The following is a 16,067-nucleotide window of genomic DNA, read 5'->3' on the forward strand; positions in this document are numbered from 1 at the left end:
TGAGGTCCTAAGAACTTAATTGACATAAGTCTTGCCACGCTCACCCTGAAATTAAGGCAGGTTATTCTCTCATTCTGCCTCTTTCGATCTTCCCCACAATAAACTGTCTTAGAGTCTTGGCTGCATTTTTCTCCCCCTCACCCACTTTCAAATGTTTATGAACCCTGTTGTGGGACACTCAAGATGTTTCAGTCCCAAAATAATACCAACCACTGCCATTCGTTAAGCTCAATAAAATACAGGATGCCCAGATAAATCTGAATTTCAAAGAAACAAGGAATAAGTTTTAGTATAAATACGTGCAATAGGTGGTACATACTTACCCTAAAGTATTTGCTGTTTCTCTGAAATTCAAATTTAATTGAGTGTCTTATATTTTTCTTTGCTAAATCTGGCAGCTCTAAGCCCAACTTTTTCTCATCTCCTTTAATCCCCAACACAGACTGAAAGGTAAGAAGCTTTAACAAATGATCAAGTCTAAGTTCAAAGAAGGCAGAAAGTGGCTGGGCCAGGGCTGACATTCAGGTCCAGCTGACTCCAAAGCCTTTGAATTTGAGATGGAATATAGAGGCTTCAGCTCTAGTTGTGGGGTTACTGGGAGGCTGGTGAAATTTAAGCTCCTGAGCCCCTCACTTGCTGGGCCCCTTTCTGAGGTCCTGACAGGGGCCTAGAAATGTGTTCACATGGTCACTTGCTCATGTAAAATTTACAAAAATCATTTGCTTTTGACATTTAGCAGCAATCAGCATAGACCATTGTCTCTTTCTGTTCAGATTCCCCAGTGTAGTACCTGACCTTGAGTAGGGTGGCATGGAGTGGTCACTGGTATTTTGGGGATCCAGTTAAAGGAAAGTCGAGTTGGGACTTTGTGATGTTCGTTGTATCTTTCAGCTTCTTAAAATCTGAATTTGTTGTGATTTCTTCTCATAATTCAAAGAAATATTCACTTTCATACGTAGTTTTGGAGTTACAATTTTGTATTCTTTTTCTTAAATAAAGTTTCCAAATTGTGTATGCAGCAGGCCCCATTACGGCTGGATGCACCTCTGGTCATAGTTTACTCCGTCCCCTTTCTGTTCTCAAAACTACAAACAAACGTATTTAGTAAGTGCAGTTGTTCTCCTCCCATGAGCCAGGTAAGCCTTAGACCTGTTGCTCTTGGATGAAGATGACTCTTCTACTTTCTAGATGCAGAACGTACATAGGTACTTGGCGTCGATTTTCTCATACCTAGAATGAGGATGATAGTACCCATACTGTATTATTGTTATTGTGACAATTCACTGAGATCATGCTCATAAAACACTTTCTACTATGACTGTCACTGGCACTAGCAATTGCTCAACAAATATTATCACTGCACACACAACTTCACTTTTCATCACATCTTTGCAAGAAGCTCCAAGTCATTATCAACTGAGTGTCTTAATGCTCTCCAGAGGTGTTTAATTTATCTTGGCTCATGAGCCTTAATACGATGTTGTTTAAACAGTGGTAAGCAGAATTTTTTTTTTCCCCTAAAGGAATAGAATGGAATAGACTAGAATAGATAGAAATAAAAAATACCAAGTGAATTTCATGCAATGAGTGTCTGTGTGTGTGTGTGTGTGTGTGTGTGTGTGTACAGGGTCAGGATGTGAAATGTCTTTCTTCTTGCAGATCCTTGGGAAAATGTTGAAGAATGCTTATTAACTAAGGGTACTCTATGGAACACAAAGGGTTAATCCGTTTCCTTCCAGCCATTTACTTCTTCACCAGAATCTGGCCCATTATCTCATACATCACAGCCACACCCCACAACCTCCTGAGAGATCAACAGGAGGCAGGTGCTTATTAATTTTATTTTTTCCCTTCTCTTAGGGCAGTGGTTCTCAACCTCAGCTGTACATTAGACTCTCCAGGGAAGCTTTTAAAAATCCCCATGCTGAGGCCCCACCCCAGACCAATTAAACCAGACTCTGGGGGAGAGACTGAGGCATCAGTATTTTTTAAAGCTCCCCTGGTGATTTCATGTGCAGCAGAGGGTGAGAAGCCCTGTCTTTGGGAGGATAAGGACTTGATGTCAGATTCACAGCAGATAAAGTAGAAGCTGAGACAGGATTTAAGACTCCCATTCATATTCAAGACCGCTTAAAAGCCAGCCGCCTTCCTATGCAGGAGTGCCCCCTTTCTGTCCCTTTCTTTCTCTTGATTTCTTCTTAAGCATTTGGATTCATTTTATAATGACTAGCATAATAAGCCCAGACAAAATCTGAAAATGCTAAACCATAAAGCAGATTCTTTGGAGTGTAGACCACAGGCACGCCTACCCTGGAATAAAATACTCCCTCTGCCCCCAGAGTCCTCCAAGCGAGTGTCCTCTGAAGCCAGAAACCAGCCAACCTTGAAAACTACAAACTTCACAATGTGTCCAACATGTATATACATATCCTACAAACACACATGTGTATTCTCCATGCCAAATCATGCCTTATTTCTATACACATTCCTATCCCACCTGCAAAGATCTCCTCTATAGAAAAAGTACTCGATTTTTTTAATGCATTTATTTCAACCTTGGCTCATTCCAAAAAAGGATTTAAGGCAGCATATGAAAACATATATATCGCAACAGAAAAAAGATACAAAAAAAAAAAAAAACCAGTAAAGGGAAACATGGGGAGAAAAAGAAATGAAAGTTAAGGGTGAGGTTTGCATACAAAATGTAAGCTAGAGTGTACTGAACACTTATCAGTGATAGACTGAGACTCAGATGCTGAGCTTCCTGGCAGCCAATGCAAAGAGGAAAATGTAATCAATTATATCAATGGCTTTCAACTTTCTTTCATTCAGAAGTAACCATGTTGTGCTCACATCAGCAGCACCTATACTAAAATTGGAATAATACAGAAAATATCAGCATGGCCCCTGCGCAAGGATGACATGCAAATTCTTGAAGTGTTCTTTATTTTTATAGATGAATTAAGAAGAAAAAAATCACAGAAGCTCAGTATGAGAAAAAGAAAGTAAAGGATCCTAGGCCCAACCTCATGCATCACACCTTTCTCCTGAAGGTAGTTGTAGAGGGTCTTGAAGGAACCCCCCAAACTCTGCAAAGCCAAGATTGAAAGCCATAGATTTCAAAGTGCTTCACTGTGTTTATGATTCCTAATGCCCATATGATAGAAACAAATAGAACTACTGGAACAAATTAGAACTTGTCCTAATATTGGTCCAGGAGAGAAGTTTTCCCATGAATCCTTACAGATGAAGTAATATGTCATACAATGTAGACGTGGGCGTCAGGCTTTTTGCTAACACCTGAAATATGAAATACCCTTCACCCAAGAAAAAGGAAATTTTTATTATATATCACACATATAGCCATATATAATCATCCACCATATGTATATCTCATATCCTCTCTAACCCAAGAACACAAATGAAGCAAACATTGAACATTTTCTTAGTAAAAAGTTTCCCAACAGACCATCTTTTTGTCTTTAATACCCAACCTTCATAGAAGGCACGTTTCTCACAATTTCGGACCAGTGTTTATAAAGAAAAATTTATATTTATATCCCGAAAACTCAATATAACATTTCTATCGAAATCACACACAAGGAAAGTAAGTTTACAACTGCTGTTGAGAGAACATCTGAACCACGTTCCGAAGCATGCACCAAGAAGGAAAGAAGGAGATGTGCAAACGGATGTAGCCGTGTCATCACATGCTCGTCAACTGCTTGTTGAAAACTTTAGTAATCATTTGGTGATTCGGAAACCAGGCTTTTAGCATTTTATATCCTAACAAGCTAGCTTGATACTTGGTAAGCATTTTAAGAGTTTAGTTCCATTTTTGAAATTTATTTTAGTGCTTGGGTTGACATGTCATTCGTTATCATTTTTTTCATTTAAAATCGCAAGAAAGCAACTCGGGTATATTTTCAGGCAGAGCATCAGAATTTCAGGATCACTCAATGTTCAGTGGGAGATGCTTATTTCCCTATGGAGAGAAAATTTCGTGACACCCATACATGCTGTTGCCTTGGCCTGCACCACCCCACCGTGACACAGTCCTGTGGTTTTCACCTTCACTTCATTCAGGTCCCTGCTCAAATGTCTCTACATCAGAGAGGAGCCCCCCTACACACACACTCTGTCCAAAATAGCATCCTTGTTACGCTGTCCTTAGCTAGCACACGCATTTATCACTCCACACACTACATCACATATTTACCGATTTATCTGTTCACTGTTTGTCTCTCCCACCAGAATATCAGCAGAGACTTGACTGTTTTGCTCATAGCTGTATCCCCAGTGCCTGGAACAGTGCCTGGTACATAGGTTGGCACTCAATAATAGTAGTTGAATGAAGACAAAGTACAAATGAAATAGTTATGGGTTTTTTTCAATTGTACTGCAATAAAAACATTAAAATATTGTGCTATAGTCGTATGAGTTTCTTTATTAATGCATTAAATAAATAAGATCTAGCGGCAGACCTAATAACTTCCATAATTTGGAAGCAGTGCTGAGGTATTTCAAAGTATTTGCAACAACCTTAAGGTGACATGATAACGCCTGGGATTTCTATTGGTGATAGAGTCGCGGGTCCTGCTAATGCTACTGTGGTTTGCCGCCACATTCATATTTGAAAGAAATGCTAAATTTCAGTTAGAAGTGAAAATAGATTTTTTAAATCTATTTTTTAAATCTATTAGAAGTGAAAATAGATTTTTTAAATCTGAGTTTACAGACCCCTGAATTCGATCCATGGACCCCAGTCTAATTGAAAGCAACCTCAGCTACCTGTAGATAATCATCTCCCTAGAAGGCAAGCATCCTTAAACCCCAGGAATATTTAGAGTTAATTACAGAAATGTCCAAAGTAGGAAAGTAATTTTATTAGTTAGCATATTTTAACTGAGATAAGATTCAGAAATAAACTCAAAATATTTGACAGGGCCAAAATCATCATATTAATACATTTTTAAGAGAAAGAATCTGTTCATATTTAGTAATTTGCATACTTTAAGAGATTTATGTTTAAGAGACATAGGACTATTCAGGTAACTCGTTGGCCAGACTAGTTGATTATAATTTAAAATGTAATTGAATCATTGCTTAAACATGCAATTTTTAAACTAAAGTCTTACTAAGTTTATATGCAATCATTGGAATGCTAAAGAGAAGTTAAGGTTTGCTGCATAAGTGTGATTTATTAGATTCAAAAGAATGATTGAATAAGTAGAAATGTTGGGCTGATTGAATAAGTAGAAATGTGAAGCACTCGCAAGGAAAATCTGAAATATCAAATTTAGAAGTGCAGTTTAAAATGTTTGAAAGCATATAATTAACTAAGTTTATCAATGAGACCAAATATTAATCAATGACTTCCTTAAAAACAATGGCTGATTTTTGTTCTTCTGTTCTTAGAAATCGAACGATAGATTTGAAAAGGAAACTTAAAAACTGAAGGGGGAAAACTAGGTTTAGTAAATTGTAATTTTAGTAATTCATTCTGTATTCTGTATACAAAACTCACTCAGACTCACATATAACAGTATGGATGATTGAAAATGGAATGAGCACAGGAAATCCAGGATCCTTCTCTCATTCCATATTTATTTTTGACCTAAGCGTCTCTCCTGTCCCCTTATTTGGGCCTCCGCCATTGAGGAATTAGCCACAAACACAAGAAAATTCTTTTCAGTGACCTAAGGAGAAGAAAGGTCATTCATTACACTGGGCTTAGAAACAAACTTAAAATACTGAACCACTTAATTTTTCAAAACAGTGGAATCTAGACAAATGCTGAACTGGTGAACAAATGTGCATTCATTGCCAAAACCCCAGTTGGTTTGGACAGCATTTTTTCCTGGTTCCTTCAGCAGAGCTGAATCCCTTGGCCTGCCCTCTCCAACAGTGTAGACAAATTCCCAAGGGGAATAAAATAATCTTATAATAAGCATTTTTAATAATTTACAACATTGATGGCAGTTCAATACCAACATAGAAACTTGCTTCCTCGCAGAAATACAGGGAAGGTCAAATAAAATAATCTTTTTATGATCTCAATTTGAGATGATTTCTTCACTTACCAGATAATTTTCTTTCAGCATTCAGTGACCGGATTATTTAGGATATCAGTTTGGCTGCAGTGACAGACATCTCCCCAAAGTGGCTTTTATTTGATATTTTTTTCTCACTTAAAAGTCTGGGTAGGCACTTGATGGCAGGTTTGGTGGCTCCACAATCATCTGGGATCTAAAGTCCTTCTGTTTTATTGCTCTGCCGTCATCAACAAGTGGCTTCCTTTTTTTTCAGTCCAAGGTGGCTGCCCTAACTCCAGTCATTACATCTTCATTACAGCCAGTGGGGCCGGGGAAACGAGCTGTAGGGCTCACTCATTTCTCCTAAAGGAACTGTCCAGAAGTTGAACATGTCACCTCCATTCACATTCTATTGACCAGACTTTAATGATATGGCCATGCTTAGCTGCATGGGAGCTTGGGAAACGTAGACTTTAGGCAGATAGACAGTGCCAAGCTCAATAACGTATTACTACAGTGGGAAGGGATGACAGATACTGAGTGATAGCTGTCAGTCTCAGCCGCATTCAACATTAAACTGGACAGGTCATTGAGTTTTGTGTGTATTGTGATTTCTCTTGTGAATATTCCCTGTAAGCTTAAATTGGTGACCGCTTAAGAGGGAAATTTGGAAATAGCCATTAAAATGTAAAGTGTGACCCAGGAATTTTATTGACCATCTTCTCTCTAGAGAAACACGTAAAGTAATCTACTATGAGCATGTACAGGATGATCATTAAGCTTTGTTTATAAGAGTAAAAAGATGGAAACAGATGACAATCAAAGAGAAATAGCTATTATGATCTGGTGTATCCATATTTGAGAATACTTAAAGAAGAGGTGAATCTATATGTATGGCAAATGTAGTTTGTAGAATGTCATAAACAGTATGAGTGATAGAATTAACATATTTAAAAATATATGTGTTATACACATATACTTGTAAATAATCAGGGAACTTTCTGGAAGTATTTGTATATATTACAAAGATCTGGAAGGATTTCTATCTTAAAAAAGAAAACATATCGAATATGTATTTTAAAAGAAAATAATTGTTTATTCCAATATATAGTATATTATATACATGTATATAATATGTGCAGAATGTCCCTCATTTAGATGAATATGTTTTCTCATGATTAGAAATAGGTTATGCATCTTCAGCAAGAATACCATAGAAGCGATGATGTGTTCTTTATATCTAATGTTTTCAATTTGTCCCATTAATGGTGATATTAACTCTAATAATTAGGGCAATGTCTACCAGGCTTCTCCACTATCAAGTTACCTTTTTCCTTTGTAATTAGTGACTATTTTGTGGGGATATACTTTGAGACTATGTACATATCCTGTTCTTCATCAATCTTTCAATTTATTAACTTATTTATTGGTACTACTTTATTCAGTGGGTGTAATCCATTACTATGCCATTTATTTTGATGTCACACTGTCCCAGACAGGGCCAATGGGAGCCTCCTCATGCTGGCTCTTGTGTCCATTTGACACGCCCCATTCATTCTTTGAGCATTTCCTTCCTTTCTGTCAAAACAGATGTTTAGGTTCATCTTCTACTTGTCTTGACCCAGTCTTGAAATTAGCCAGGTCTCCAAAAATCTCTGGTTCCTTTTAGTGGAAAACAATTTTTAAAAACAAAGATCTAAGTGCTAAGTGTGTCTGGTGTTACCATTGTATCTCTGCTCTCAGGTCCCCTCAGTGGACAGAGCTATATACACATATACATACAGACCCTTACACACATACAGATGTGCACACGTGCAGACGCATATATACGGAAGCGTATACGCACGCGCATAGACACATCACTATTTTTTGAGTGTCATAGGTGATTCTATAATTCATCTGAAAGAGGAAATGTCTAGTTAGAATATCTTGAAAATGAATAACAAATTGCCTTGCCAGATAGCAAAACAGATAGTGAAGTAATAATAATCAAAATCGAAAACTGTTGGCATAACGAGACAAATAGATCAATGTAATAGAATATGAAGTCTCCGCACGAACACATACTTATGCAAATTTGTCTTGCTCAATGAGGAAGGCTCGGATTACTCTGTTGGAACAAATGGTTCTTCACTGGGGAAGGTTAATTCTTATCTCTCTTTAGTCATCAAAATAAATTCTAAATTAAAAGACAGTTTAGAAAAAACATTCGCTGTATGTAAAACAGATAAATTGTTAGTAGTTCAGAAGACATTTGTCAAGAGTTCCTACAAATTAGGAAGAAAAAGACAAACGACCCAGTATGATAGTGAATAAAGAGTATGAGTATTAATAATAATTAATAATAATAATAATAAATATCATTATTAAAATAATATTTAAATCTATAAAGTATATAGAATATATAAAAATAAAATTAATAATAATTTGTTAATAATAATGAATAAACTATGAAATAGAAATGATCAATAAACATTAAAAAGTATGCTCAACTTCATTAAAAATCAGAAATATACAAAATAAAACACACTGAAATATCCTTTTGTACCTGCAGATTGATAAACATGAAAAAGATTAGTAACCACCAATTTGAGTGAAATTGTGAAGAAATGGATATGTTCATAAAGTATTGGGAGAAACAGAAATTATTCAGCTTTTTTAGAAGAAAGTTCAACAGTAAAAATATTTTTATATATGTATATATTATATTCTAAATTTAGGTAATATTTATGTTCTTTTGTTTTAAGTTTCTATATGTTCATGTAAATTTAAAGTGTGCATAACTTTCAGCCCAGAAATTCAACTTCTATAAATTTATTTTAGAAAAAGAGTCATGTAGCGCCACAAAGCAGCATATATATAAGGATTTTCACCAACATATTATAATAGCAGAAAAATAGAAACCAGTTAAACCGATAGGGAATTGGTTAAATAAATTACGGTACAAACGCTCTATGTGGCAGCTTTAAAGAACAAAGTAGAGGTGTATGTTTATAAAACTTCCCAGGATATATCATTAAATGAAAAGGAATTACAAAACAAGTTGTAAAATATGGTCCCATTTAAGTAAAAAAAAAATCCAGCAAAACACATCCCTTTCTCCTCCTCCCTCTCTTCACCTCTTTTCGTGGAAACAAATACATAAAGCTGATACCAGTGATGACTTAAAGGGAAGGGGATCGACTTTAAAGGAAGTGTGAAAGGGGTATTCTTTGATTTTTAATGATGACTATTCAATTTTTAGGCAAGTGATTTTTGACAAAATCGAGTTCCCAGGAGGCAGGATTCCAGGTTCCTGGCTTTATCACTAACTTGCTCTGTGCCTTCCCATCTCTGATTCTCTTTCGCCCCTTTGTAAAATGGAAGGAGTGGACTAAAGTCTCTCTCAGCATTAAAAGTCCATGACATTTTGCAAAAGTCCTCGCAAATGAATTTTGTATAGTTTTTATTGCTGTGTAACAAATGAGCACAAACTAAATGGCTTAAAACAACACATGTTTACTAGCTCACAGTTCCTGTGGGTCAGAAGTCCAGGCACGGCTTCACTGGGTCTTCTGCACAAGTTCTCAGCAAGCTGCAGTCAAGGTCTGGCCAGGCTGCTTTTTAATCTGGAGGACCCACTCCCAAGCTCATTCAGGTTGTGGGCACAATTCATATCCTTGTGGCTGTATGACAGGGCTCAGCTCCTTAAAGGCCATTAACTGGAGGCCACTCTCAGATCCCAGAGGCTGCCTGCAGTTTCTTGCCACGTGCTCCTCGCCATAAACAGTTCGACTCACCAAGAGAAGCTCATACTCACCATAGGAGTTCACCCTCACCATAGGCAGTTCATACTTCTTATAGGCTAGAATCTCTCTTACTCTAGTGCATGCTAGTAAGACATACCTGTGTATATAAAAATCTTTCTATACGTATTTTATGTATAAAATTCCTGTGATATGTATATATAAAGTGAATATACAAATATATAAATTATACAAATTATATAGATTATGTTATATATTATATACACATATACACATATAAATTAGATACATAGATATATAGATAAATAATCATGGGAATGATTCCCTTCACCTTGGCCATATAATGTAACCTAATTAAGGGAGCGACATGCCATCACCTTCGCCATATTCTACTAGCTAGAAGCAAGTCACAAGTGCCCCCCACCCCAGCTAAGGCAGGGAATTCTACAGGGCATTAACACCAGTGGGTAGAGATTGTGGGGACCACCTTAGAATTCTGCCCATCACGACATCTTTAAGTTGCAATTATTAAAAATAAAACAAAAAAAAACAATAATCCTCTATCTTTCCATTGATAAAATTATTTAGACGGTGGAGTACTGGGGGAGGAAAGGGGATTTATCAGGAAAGTAGAATTTTATTTGCAAAATGGAGTTCTGTAGCAAAGATGACAAAGCTTTACTGCTAGAATTTTTATTTATGATTCACAACCTACGATATACACTAATTTTAAATCGTCCCTTCAAGCCACAGAGCACGGAAAAATACATATTTAAGGAGCATGTGAAATTTAATCACCTCTAGACGATTATTCTGAAAAATTAATTCCTGCCTAATTATAAAAAAAAATTAAGTCCATCATTTGGATTCTATTTTTTCCCATAATTTTTTGTACAATCGTATTAAAAATTGAACGCTGGGTGACTCTGGCATGTTTGGAGGGCAAAGGATCATATAAAATGATTGAAGGATCATATAAAATGAGTCCCTCGGAAATGTGCGTTTAGGCTGAGATCATTTGCATGAAATGGTGTGAAGCAAGGAGGATAGGAATTAACCTGATATCCTTTTGATTATCAAGGTCTCCCCATCAGGTGTTGAATCTGCAGTCCTGGGGTGTAAACTTGCCCCCCATCTGCACAGGCCGGCATCTTCCCATCCCAAGCCAATGTTGACCTCTTTTACTGAGGGAAACAAATCAATCTGAAAATGCTTTCCCTAAGCTGGCCTAACAAAATGTTTGTGAGTGGAAGAGGTTTGGCTGTTCTTTGCCTCCCAGCAAATGGATGATCTGCCACGGCAGTCAAAACAAATGTTTCTGTTAGAGAGCCACTTCCCAGGCAAATAAACATCTTCAGCAGAAGTAAACATGGAGGGTGTTAGGACAGAGCAAAATAGAGCCCCTTCCAGCTAATGCTGCCAGTGAAGTTGAAATGCAGTTTTATGTGTGCAAGTTTTCTGAAACAACTGACTTCAGGGTAGGTTTCGTTTGTCTTGCACAATGTTTCCGAAAAACAAGTTTTTTTAAAAATTAGATGCCATCATTAGTAATAAGAAATTTTCATATAACATCTGGTGTCTCCTGAAAAATTGGAATATGTGTAAACACAGGCTTACATTCCTGCCTAAATGGCATCAGCTGGTGGAACCGAGTAGTGGTTCACCACAGTCTCCACCACTCCCTGTCGACTCACACCTGGTCTTTACTTCCTGGACACTGTAGACATCTGAATTTGCAGTCCTTAATTGGAGGCATATCTAAGCTTTTCAACTTGGAGAACGTCAGCTCTAACCCTCTGGTTTTACAAACAGGGAAACTGAGGCAATCACATGGGTGGAGGCTGAGCTGAACTAGATCCCCGTCTGCTGACTTCTTCCCTGCTCCCGATTTGTTGAGATACAATTGACATTTGACACTGCGTATGCTTAAGGTGCACAATGTATTGATTTGATATACTTCTGTACTACAACATGATTACCACTGTAGCCTTAGCTCACATCTCCATCACATCGCATAATTGCCATTTCTTTTTATGGTGAGGACATTTAAGATCTACTCTTTTAGCAATTTTCAAGTATATAATACAATACTCTTAACTGTAATCACAATGCTGTGCATTAGATCCCTAGAAATATTCATTTTCTAACTGGAAATGTATAGCCTTTAACTTCTAAGTGATTTCTCTTTCTGCTGTGGCCCTGCTTCTATAGCTCCGTAGTCATCACTAGAAGTTGAAATTCTCTCAGTTTCTTTCCAATTATGTGACTAAAATGTATTATTAGATTTTCTTCTCTTTTTTTTTTTTTTTGAGAAATCTTAATTGCTTGGTACTCGTTTTAGGAGAAAGTCTGCTCTGAGGCTTTTTAGTTATATCTAATTGAAACTGATGATTTGGGGCAGTGCCATCAAGGTGGAGTAAGCTAGATCATCCACTGAGACCTAAAAGACAATATAAGAACTTTTATTTCTAATATGTCTTTTGAACCTAAAATAGAAAGAAAAACATTTGGATTTATTAATACTTAATATTCCAGTTGGCAGTGGTGCCCTAGACTGTGGGTTAATAGTCTCGGGTCCCTTCGGGTGTCTGAGACGTCCAGAGGGAAGAGTTAGAGTCTTCCAATGTTAAGGGTTTGGAAACAACACATTTTCACTCGTTAATTTACCTCTGTGTTGTGTCGAAGGTAAATCGATTAACTATGCCTCTTAGAAATTAACAAATAATACTTTGAAATTATTTGCATGTGCCCTCTCTATTTCTCAGACAAATTTTCACCCCCGCACACACATACTTTTGGAATGTCTTTCATGTTGCCAATGGCAGTCATTAGAGCAGCCCTTGAAATGTTTTAGGTTTTGGGAGGAGCTGAGAACTTTTCTCTTTCTCAGTTTTCCAAAGGGAATCACCTCATTTTGGTAGATTGGGACTTTCAGCTCCACACCAGTCCACCATTCACTGAGTAGGCTGGCTCCCTCCCACTCTCTAACTGGGAGACCATAAATCTTGGTGCACTCTCTTGTTGCAGGCCAGCAGCTGCCTACAGACCTCGCAAAATCAGAGCTCAAGTTAGAGGTGCCCAACACTTTTATAGGCAAAGAGGAGCCTCATCAAATGGCCTTCCGAGGTGGCTGTCCATATAGAGGATACAGCAGAGTGACACCAATTTGCCCTAATTAATTTTTGAGACAGTCAGTTGTACAAAAGGAAGCCCACTTATTGTCTGTCTACATACCAAAATGTTAAATAAGACATGTTCTAGGCTCTTGCTTTTACAAATATACCTTCATGATGACCTGGAGAGCCAGGTTCAGGTTTAGAGTTCTTGTACTTTTCCATGTTCTGGCTGGAATGTTACCCAGTCCATAGCCCACCTCTTTTTTCTTTCTACCTCTAGCTCCATTTAAGTAAGTATGAGGGGCTCTGTGCACAGGTGTTTGCAGGGGACCAACCTGAATGTCCAAGCTCTGTCCTACCCTCTTGGCCTCCCCAGGAGCTGCAGGATGTGTGTATCTTGCTGATGCCATCTGCTCTTGAGAGGACAGCCCTGGGGAAGAAGCTGACAGAACCCTGGGAGGAAATTCCAGGACCCCAGGGTGCATGGTCTGGGAGAGGAGTGTGGACTGTGGGTGTGTACATCCCCTTAGCCTCGCTGACTCCAAACCCATGAAGAGGGCACCTTCCAGGAGGACCAGACGGGGGCCTCGTGACCACTCTAGTTTTAATTAAACCAAGCCTTCCCAAATGGAATTGGACAAGTGGCCAAAGAGATTCCTGAGGGAGAAGGTGATGGGAATAACGCAAGCACAGGAAGAGGGCAGAGTTCGCGTTCCTCTCGCTCCAGGCGTTTGGTCAGACACACACTTATTCAGGGCCTTCAGGGTAAAGGTGGCACATGAAAAAATGAGAGAGAAAGAGTCAGTTTTTTAAAAGAAAACTGGACTATGGAGAGAGCATTATTAAAAGAGATGTTTGGAATATTCCTGTTAAGGGGTTATTGCTGATATATTTACATTATCGAAAATCATGTAAATGACCTATAGGAATGCTCAAAACTGTACACAATTGAAAGACCTGGAAACACAATTTTCTGATCGAATTTAAAATCATCCCAACCTAACATTTTTGTGGATTTTAAATTCGTGGGTTAAAAGTGTAAAGATTCAACACTTTTTAATTCATTTTCAAGAACGATAGCTTAATCTTAGGGAAGATAGAAATGATCAAATTTCAACAAAAATCTTCGCAAAATTGGTATATGGAAATGGAAGATGGAAAGTATTTGAAAAATAACTACAGCACGTGATACCTTTCTTTGAGCTAGGAGACATTTTTATGAAGTTACTTTTTCATTTATGACAACCATTAAAATCAAATATTGATATAAACTGTACCATATGATTATAAACCAAGAATTTAAAAATAATGAAGGATATTGAGTCACACTGTTTTCAATATCCAAGTAGCAATAATAACGTAACAAGAGTTCAACAGTTTTTTAATGTGTTTGAATAACTTTTCGAAATATCATTTATTTCTTCTCTATCATTTCCTCTTTACATTTTTTCTTACGTATGGTTTACCATTCACAGAATGTGTGAATACAGTAGTGTATGTATATACTTAATAAGTAGATAAATAAATATTGAGAGAGTAGTTGCAAAATATTTTGCCTCATCAGAAGTTTGGAGACCACTGATTTAGGGTAGAATGTGATCCAGGAAAAAACCAAACATGCCCTTTGTCATCCACACTTTGGCAGGTCAGTCTGAGAATGGGTGCTTTCTTTCTTTCCTCTTAGACTTTTCCAAATAAATCGTACCATCTGCCTCTGGGGGAGGTGGGGGCAGAGTTGTTAGTGTGTTGTATTCAGCCGTTGGTTTCTATTTCATAATCGGAGTGATACAGGCAGCCAGAAGGCACAGTTTGCATTTGTTTAAACTCTTGGTTTTTAGGGCTGATCTGAGGAATCTTGTTTACTCAGAATAGTCACTGCGGAGGGCTGGCTGGAGACAGAGAAAGCCATCAAGCAGTGGTGAGCACGTTGGCGCTATGTGAGTGTTCGATAACAGATGGAAAGAAGCTAGCAGTAAAAATCACTATTGTTTATAGAACCCTTATCCAGCAGTGCACTGCGGACTTGTGTGTTCGATCTGCATTCCATCCCTATACTGTAAGAACTATTACTCACCCGATTTTAAATTTTGTATTTTGAAATAACTTCAGACTTTCAGAAAAATTGTAGCAGTAGTATAAAAAGTTGCATATACTCTTCTCCTAGCTTCCCCTAATGATAATAATTTACATAATCATAGTACAAGAATCAAATTCAATCTCAAAAAATTAACATTGGTGCAACACTATCAACGAAATGACAGACCTTGATTAAATTTCCTACTCACGTCCTTTTTCTGTCTCCAAATCCAGTCCGGAAACCCACATTTAGATGTTATGTCTCTTAGGCTCCTCCAATCTGTGACGATTTCTCCATCTGCCTCGTTTTTCATGGCCTTGACTCTTGTGATAAGCCGTGGTCAGTGTTTGGGAGAATGCCTTCTTTTGGGTTAGACTGACGTTTTCTCATGATTAGACTGAGGTTGTGCATCTCCGGCAAGAACACTCCAGAAGTGACGTTGCATCCTCAGCGCATCTCATCAGGGGCTGTATGATGTCCGTGTGTCTTATTACTGGTTAGGTTAACCTTGATCACTCGATCAAGGTGGTGTCTGCTGTAAAGTTACCAGGTTTCCCCTTGTAATTAATAAATATCTTTGGGGTGATACTTTGAGGCTATGTGAGTATCCTGTTTCTTGCAAACTTTTCACCCACTGATTTTTGACTTTGAGTGGATCTCACCTGCAACAATTACTACTGTGGTGTTTCCTAGTGGGATTCACTCTCACTTCACACATGTGGCAAATGAGGGCCACAGAGCTGAAGCATTTTGCCCAAGACCATAAAAACCATGATCCTCCTTCGCTCGGCATCCTGTCATGGGCCCCATCTCAGTCAGGGGAAAAGCCAAAGTCCTGACGAGCATCCAGAAGACTCTCCCACGATCGGGTACCCATGACATCCCAACTTTATTCATTCCTCTCTCTCCCCCTCACCCGCATTCCCTAGGCCACGGTGGCTTCCTTGCTTTTCCTAGAAAATTCTCCCATGTCTGGACCTTTGCATTGGCTGTTCCCACAGCCTGGAACATCTCTCTAGGCCCAATATTTACTTTGCTCATTTCTTTACTTCCTTGAATCTCTGCTCAGATGTCACATTGGTGGCGAGGCCTT

At 38.0% G+C, this 16,067-nt stretch overlaps 1 non-coding gene across 1 annotated transcript; it reads left to right on the forward strand.

Annotated features, from left to right (window-relative positions):
* The first annotated feature begins 2,845 nt into the window (after positions 1-2,845).
* Positions 2,846-2,952, forward strand: LOC111745198. The gene has a single exon (XR_002782539.1). It is a non-coding gene; the product is annotated as a U6 spliceosomal RNA (small nuclear RNA).
* Positions 2,953-16,067: the final 13,115 nt, after the last annotated feature.

This window comes from Pteropus vampyrus, unplaced genomic scaffold, assembly GCF_000151845.1.
Source record: "Pteropus vampyrus isolate Shadow unplaced genomic scaffold, Pvam_2.0 Scaffold147, whole genome shotgun sequence".
In the NCBI taxonomy this organism is placed as follows: Eukaryota; Metazoa; Chordata; class Mammalia; order Chiroptera; family Pteropodidae; genus Pteropus; species Pteropus vampyrus.